This window comes from Physeter macrocephalus, chromosome 2 (genome assembly GCF_002837175.3).
Source record: "Physeter macrocephalus isolate SW-GA chromosome 2, ASM283717v5, whole genome shotgun sequence".
In the NCBI taxonomy this organism is placed as follows: Eukaryota; Metazoa; Chordata; class Mammalia; order Artiodactyla; family Physeteridae; genus Physeter; species Physeter macrocephalus.
Window position 1 is genome coordinate 15,655,451 of NC_041215.1, and position 6,448 is coordinate 15,661,898.

The 6,448-nt window shown below is 40.5% G+C and overlaps 1 pseudogene; it reads left to right on the plus strand.

The window, feature by feature from the left end:
- Positions 1–3,252: 3,252 nt before the first annotated feature.
- LOC102994547 (heterogeneous nuclear ribonucleoproteins A2/B1-like) lies at positions 3,253–4,311 on the plus strand (annotated as a pseudogene).
- The last annotated feature ends 2,137 nt before the right edge of the window (positions 4,312–6,448 follow it).

Sequence of the window (6,448 nt, forward strand, 5' to 3'; positions counted from 1 at the left end):
TCGGCAGGCGGATTCTCAACCACTGCGCCACCAGGGAAGCCCCTATACCATTTTTAAAGTACAAAAAGTATCATATCAAACCAGACTTCTATATCGAGCATCATATTGTCCCAAGTAAAGATGTCTTTAAATCTTAAAGTGAAACATTTCATTGTTAGCAGTCTTGAATTAGACAAAATACTAGAGTGAGTTATTAAGTCCAAAGGAAAAAAATCCCCAATTGAAAACCAGGAATGAGGGAAGGAATGAAGAGGAAAGGAAGGGATAATTTCAAAATAAATATAAATAAATTTTGTTTTATAAGGAACTAGATACATGTCATGGAGATTAAAATATAGGTAGAATTAAAATGCATGACAGCAGTGATAGAAAAGTCAGGAAAGTGTAATGGAATTGAAAGTGCTCTAAGGTTTTAGTCATTGGGAAAGGTGGTAAAAGTAATTATCTGTATTAGAATAATAAGTGAAGGATTTATAATTTAGTCACCAATGTAACTACACCCAGATCTGTATATGATTTGCATTAACAAGTTGACAGAGGGAACAATGGAATAATAAAAGTGAAGTAAAAAGAGTAAAGAGAATATTTAGGTCAAAGAATGAGGAAAAAGTAAGAGGGTTGTAATCATCTCAAATTCCCAGTAATTAAGAAAAATGTAAATGCACAAAACACTAATTCTGTTGTAATGGCTGTATGATATAGACAGTATAGACTTGTCAATAAGTATTTTTGACTTTTTTATTGATAAACATTTAAACTGTCTCTACTTTTTCGTATTAAAACATGTTACCTGGAAAATTTTATATATAGAAACTTCCATTCCTATTTTTGTAGAATGTATTCCAGAGTGAGAAAAAAAGGAAATACTAAAATATTGACTAAAATGTTGACATAAACTGTAAGTAACACCCACATACACATATGTATTACATTTTTTTCATCTAGGACAGTATGCAAATGAGAGTAGCCCCATATTTTTGTCTTTGTGTAAAAGGATTTAAGAATCTCTCCAATCCCATTAATCTGAGACAGGGCTCCTCCTCTGGATTATCCAGTGATTGGATTATCCACTCTCTTAGTCTATAAAAGAAGAATCAGAGGCAGAAGTCACTGCTTTTGCCAGCAAGCTACAGGCTGTCTGCATCTCAGGAGTGGGTCCCAGGACAGCTCTTGAACTGGGGGAACCTGCATCAGCTTGTTTCACAAATCAGACTCTGGTGAGTGTGGCATCCTTCTTGATGGCAAGAGTGTCCATTTGTATCCTTATTTCTTCAGTAAAATCTCTTTAAGTTAGCAGACTTTACTCTTAAAACAAGAAGTTATCTTATTGAAGTTATTTCTTTGGTGTTGGTATTAAGAAATATTCAAAGTTTTGTATATCTTGTACATGAAGCTTTCTTGGGATAATAATCCAGATTTTTGTTTTTAAACCAACATCACTGGGGAGGGAAGTAGTGTTTAGCCCTGTGCTGTTGAAATTGCTCTCCTCTCTGGAAAATTCTTTACCCAGAATGTGCTTGGTTCTTTTTTTTTTTCTTTAATTTTTGTCCATGCCATGCCATGTGGCTTGTGGGATCTTAGTTCCCGGACCAGGGATTGAACCTGGGCCAGGGCAGTGAAAGCGCTGAGTCCTAACCACTGGACAGCCAGGGAACTCCCCTTTTTCTTCTCTTTTTAAAAATTAAGTTCTCTGCTCTAATGTCATTAGTCAGGCTTCCCTTAATCTCATCATCATCAGAAATTGTAGTTAATTCTCCCTCCCTCTCTCCTTCTTACTGCTCTTCCTCCAAGTCTCCTATTTCTGTGTTAGCCTTATTGTTAATCAGAGTACTTATTCATACCTAACAGCACTTATTCATACCTACACTAGAGTAGACACTCTTCAGTCATTTAACCCTTTTATCTCATCAGAATTAAAATAAACTGGGGCAGTGACTTTGTTAAGTGCAATTCTGAATCCTGGGTTTTAGTCCACAATTTGGCATATATTAGGTGCTCTGTAAATAAGAGGATCAAGTAATTTTCCCTCCAGACTCAAACATCTTGAGTGTTTTAAGGGGTAGTGTGAATAATTATGACAGGACAGCAGGAATGAAATTTGATTTATTATTTCTCCCTTTAAAAATATGAGGACAGCAATGAAAGATTTAAAAGAAAGGGTGGGGACTTCCCTGGTAGTGCAGTAGTTAAGAATCTCCCTGCCAACGCAGGGGACACAGGTTCGATCCCTGGTCCGGGAAGATCCCACATGCTGCGGAGCAACTAAGCTTCGTTGCACTGCAACGAAGAGTAGCTCCCGTTCTCAACTAGAGAAAGCCCACTTGCAGCATCGAAGACCCAACGCAGCCAGAAATTAATTAATTAAAAAATATATAAAAGAAAGTGTGCACTGATTAGCTTTACATTTTAAACAGATTTTTGTGACTAGAGTCTTAGAATGGATTACAAAGAGAAAAAGGATTTGAAATCTTAATGAGAATTGATTGCAGTATATCACAAAAGAGACTATCAGTGCATAATTGTAGTTGAGTGAATTTATTTCAAAAATGTCGGGCTTCCCTGGTGGCGCAGCGGTTGCGCGTCCGCCTGCCGATGCAGGGGAACTGGGTTCGCGCCCCGGTCTGGGAGGATCCCACATGCCGCGGAGCGGCTGGGCCCGTGAGCCATGGCCGCTGAGCCCGCGCGTCCGGAGCCTGTCCTCCGCAACGGGAAAGGCCGCAGCAGAGGGAGGCCCGCATACCACCAAAAAAAAAAAAAAAAAAAAAAAAAATGTAGAAAAAAAAGGTTTGTTTTGGGGTATGGATAAGTTCTTTCAAAAATACATCTGAGCATTTCCTAAGGGCAAAGCAATAAGTGAATAATATGTCAGTGTTAAACATTAAAGTCCAGATAAGTCTTCTCTTCATTGGATATCAATTTAGTGAGAAAAACAAAAAATGAAAGATAGCAATACACATACAATTTAAAATTGGAAAAAAAATAGAAAATGTAATATTGATTTTGATTACTGGATCAGGAAAGGTCACTTGCGCAAATGGTGTTTTGCAGGAAAATTGAAAGGTGTTCCAAGAATTATTCAAGGGAGGCGCCAGGTCCTGCGTGGAGGTGCTCCTGGAAAGTGTTGCTGGAGCATCGGAGGTTCGTTCTCACCTCAGATCCAGGTCAGGTCAGGTTCCAGGTCCATGATCTTCCCCTGAGATCTCCCTTATCTCCCTCAGCTTCAAGAAAATGGCTGAAGCAATGGAGTCCGAGATGGAGGAAACTTTCAAAACTGTTACTTTCTGGAGGAAGAAGAAGGAACAAGAAGAATTCCGTAAACTCTTTATTGGTGGCTTGAGCTCTGAAACCACAGAAGAAAGTCTGAGGAACTACTACCAGCAATGGGGAAAACTTACAGGCTGTGTGGTCATAAGGGATCCTGCCAGCAAAAGATCAAGGGGATTTGGTTTTGTCACGTTTTCATCCATGGCTGAGGTGGATGCCGCCATGGCTGCCAGACCTCATTCCATTGATGGGAAAACGGTTGCCCCCAAACGTGCTGTCCCAAGAGAGGATTCTGGACAGCAGGGTGCTTTCTTGACTGTGAAGAAGCTGTTTGTTGGTGGAATTGAAGGAGATACCGAGGAGCACCATCTTAGAGATTACTTTGAGAAATATGGAAAAATCGATGCCATTGAGATAATTACTGATAGGGAGTCTGGAAAGAAAAGAGGCTTTGGATTTGTTACTTTTGATGACCATGATCCGGTGGATAAGCTTGTGTTGCAGAAATACCATACCATCAATGGTCATGATGCAGAAGTAAGAAAGGCCTTGTCTCGACCTAAAATGCAGGAAATCCACAGTTCTAGAGGTGGAAGAGGAGGCAACGTCGGTTTTGGAGACTCTCCTGGTGGTGGTGGAAATGTTGGAGCAGAACCAGGACGAGGAAGGAAATTTGGAGGACGATCTGATGGATTCAGGAGTGGTTGGTGGACTTGGTCATGGCTCTAATAGGTGTGGAGGAGGACCTGGAGGTGGCAGTTTTGGAGGTGGCCCTGATTATGGAGGAGGAGGAAGATATGGTGGTGGAGGACCTGGATCTGGCAACCAGGGTGGAGGATCCAGGGGTGGGTATGGCATCCATGGAGGAGGAAAGTGTGCAAGTGGAAATGACAATGATTTTCAGAAATCATAACCAGCAACCTTCTAACTAAGCTTAGCAAAGGGTGGAAACTTTGGCTGCAGGAACAAGGATTACACCATGGAGGACAGTATGGTCCAGGAAGCAGTGGAGGAAGTGGGCATTATGGAGGGACCATCCGATACTGAGCTTCTATTTGCTGTGGGCAAGCGGGAAAGCCCAGAGGCAGCAGAACATCTTCAGGTCGTGGAAACTCTTACCTCAGTCATGCAGAAATATGCAGTGATATGGCAGAAGACATCGGAGCAGATGCGGAGAGCCATTTGTGAATGGATTGGATTATTTAAGAACATTACCTTACTATGGAGGAAAGATTGTGGAAAAAAATGCTTTTGAGACAGTTTCTTAGCTTTCTAATTGTTTCTTGCTACTGGTATCTGTAAGAGTGTAGAAGCATACCTTCTTTGATAATGTTGAAATCTGTGTCGGGTGACATATGAAACCATTTTCAAGAATTTTCTCACAAAGTTTTGAAAAGCTGTTATCCAGGACCATGGTGTAATGAGACATAATGTTACATGTATTCCTAAAAAACTGAAGTGTCTGTGTAGACTTAAGAAGCTTTTGTACATTTATGATCTAATAAAGACTTCTAAAGGAAAAACAACTGTTGGATGTCCTCTTTCATTGATCATTTTTTGCATTTTTATTTTTTATCTTTTAAATAAATATTTCTTAGTTTTATGAGATCACGGACATACAGTTCCATATAAGTTTAAATGTGCAGCATAATGATATGACTCTCATATATTGTGAACTGATTACCACAAAACTTTAACATTCATCTCATACTTAAAAAATTTTTTCTTATGATGAGAATTCTTAATTTTCACTATCATACAGCAGTGTTAAGTATGGTCCTCATGTACATTACATCTTTTGTATTTATATTATAACTGGAAGTTTGTACCTTTTGACAACCTTCATCCTCTTTCTCGTCCCGCCAATTCTCCACCTCTGGTAATCACAAATTCATTTGTCTTGTTACCAATGTGTCCTAAAGCAGCAGTTCGCCTGAGTCCACCAAGCTGTAGCCCTGGGGATGCCTGTGTTCTTTTCTACTGCCTTGAGCTGTACTTAATGAGGGGAGGGCCTGAAATTTTCCTGGTGGGAGTTTGAAAGATAAACCTTGAGAAGGGGGGTTTTGAGAGGTCCAGAAGTAGATGTCACCAAACTGATGATGCATGGGCATGCATGGGCACCGGCTTACCAATTAAAATCCTGAAATGTTTCCAATCAGAGCAGTAAACAGTCACTGAGCTGGGGTCACCGCAAGTACCCATGCCATGACCAGGAGCTAAAGGGTTTTTATCTGGCATTTTGAACTTCATCCCCTGGAAAGATAGATAACTTGACACTTCTGAGTTAAAAGCCTCTTTTCTGATGGCTGCAAGTGTCATGGAGACACACAGCAGGCTGGCCTCTGCCAGGGAGGCCTTTTCAGTACAGCCAGCAGCTGAGGATAAACCCTGGTTCCCAGCAGCCCAGGCCCTACCTGACGCGGCACAGACATCCAAGAGAGTGATTTGCTAAAGGGAAGTTGGTATGGCTGCACTTTCACTCCAAAGAGAAAGAGAATGCCAGGCCCCAGGGCTTATCCAAGGCTAGGAGGAGGGAGTGGTGTAAGAAGAGTTTCTCCTGCAGGACTGTGAGGCCCCTGAGAGCAGAGGCAGCATGGAGCACTATTGAATAAGTCTTGTGGGTACAACTATGGCAGAGCAGAGATAACTTATTGCACCTTTGGCCTTCCAGTGGCCAAAGGGCACTCACAGTGAACAAGAAGGGGCAGAAATTTGCAACAAGGGTCTACCTTACTAGTCAAATATATGTGTATAATAAATGCATGCTAACTTATTCAAAACAGAATAAAGAACAAATACTCATTACAATCAAATGCATGTTAATGTTTCGCTGTCCTTGTTTTCTCACATAGCTATCATCTACCATCAATCAAACCATCTTATGTGTTGATACATTTCTCCTTCCCTTTTTTCCAGCTTTATTGAGGTATGACTGAACAATAGAAATTGTATATATTTAGGTTATACGGTGTGGTGTCTTTTTTTCCCTAAGGAGGCACAACGTGATGATATATCAGTTTTTGTTACATGTATGTTGATTCTCTGTTGTAATCACTGTCTTCTTGGTGGGCTGACATTTTTATCATCAGGTAATGTCCCTTTTTGTACCTAGTAATTTTCTTTTTTTTTTTTTTTTTTTTTTTTTTTGCGGTACGCGGGCCTCTCACTGTTGTGGCCTCTCCCG